Raw genomic sequence first — 1,569 nt, 5'->3', positions numbered from 1 at the left:
TTTGTTTCATTTCTCCTGACTTTTAAGATTAATTTGGAATATATATATATATAAAGCAGATTCCATGTGACCACATGGTCACATGGAGAGAATGAGTGGGGAAAGACTGACCAAGAGGATATATGTGTCAGAGGTGGAGGGAACGAGGAGAAGTGGGAGACCAAATTGGAGGTGGAAAGATGGAGTGAAAAAGATTTTGAGTGATCGGGGCCTGAACATGCAGGAGGGTGAAAGGCGTGCAAGAAATAGAGTAAATTGGAACGATGTGGTATACTGGGTCGACGTGCTGCCAATGGATTGAACTGGGGCATGTGAAGCGTCTGGGGTAAACCATGCAAAGCGTGTGGGGCCTGGATGTGGAAAGGGAGCTAGAGACTGAGTGTGAACGAATGGGGCCTTTGGTGTTTTTCCTAGCGCTAACTCGCACACATGAAGGGGGAGGGGGTTGTTATTCCATGTGTGGCGATGGGAACAAATAAAGGCAGACTATGAATTATGTACATGTGTATATATGTATATGTCGGTGTGTGTATATATATGTATACATTGAGATGTATAGGTATGTACATTGTGCGTGTGTGGACATGTATGTATATACATGTGTATGTGGGCGGGTTGGGCCATTCTTTCGTCTGTTTCCTTGCGCTACCTCGCTAACGCGGGAGACAGCGACAAAGCAAAAAAAAAAAATAAATAAAGCAGACTGTATTTCTGAAAGGGCAGTGCCACCAAGCGTGAACCATGTATTCATACCAAACTATTTGAAGAATAATGTGAATTTTGAATCTTAATTCTTAAAAGTTGGATCCTAAGGACTGAACTTAGGAGTGCTTATCCTCCTCAAAGGCTCAGACTAGGGTGTAACCAAGATGAAGAGAAGGGAGAGTCAGGAAGTATGTTTCCACAGAGGAAATGGAATGTTCAAGGTCAGTGAAAAAAGCTTCAAAAGGAATAAGAATGGTTTGAGGATGTCTTGTGGGTAAAGTCAGGTTGGCACAAGTACCTACAATGAGATTTAGCCAAAATGGCATGAGGTAGCACAAAATACTCACCACATGTCCAAGACCATTCTCATCTGCATTACACAATTATTGAAATTTGGTTCATATGGTACTGATTTCATTTTTCTTTCACACTTGATTGTTCTTTCCTGTGATAATGTAGTAGTGCCAGGAACAAACTGAGAATAGGCTATATCCACTCTCTAATGGTCGTGTGCCAAACAACGAAACCACAGCTCACTATCTACAAACAGATCCTACACACCTTTCCATGGTGTACCCTAGACACTTCACATACCCTGGTTCACTCCATTGATAGTATGTCAATTCCTATATACCATATCATTCCAATTAATTCTATCACAGGCATGCCTTGCACCCTCCAACTTGTACAGGTCCCAATCGCTTAAAATCATTTTCATTCCATCCTTCATTTTGAATTTTGTCTCCCAGTTTTCCTTGTTCCTTCCACTTCTGATATATCCTCTCTGTCAACCTTTCCCCACTCATTCTCTTCATATGTCCAAACCATTTGAGGACACCCTCTTCAGCTCTCTCAATCACACTT

Source organism: Panulirus ornatus, chromosome 4 (assembly GCF_036320965.1).
Source record: "Panulirus ornatus isolate Po-2019 chromosome 4, ASM3632096v1, whole genome shotgun sequence".
Classification (NCBI taxonomy): Eukaryota; Metazoa; Arthropoda; class Malacostraca; order Decapoda; family Palinuridae; genus Panulirus; species Panulirus ornatus.
The sequence above is the reverse complement of the archived record's forward strand: the minus strand, read 5'-3'. Positions refer to the sequence as shown.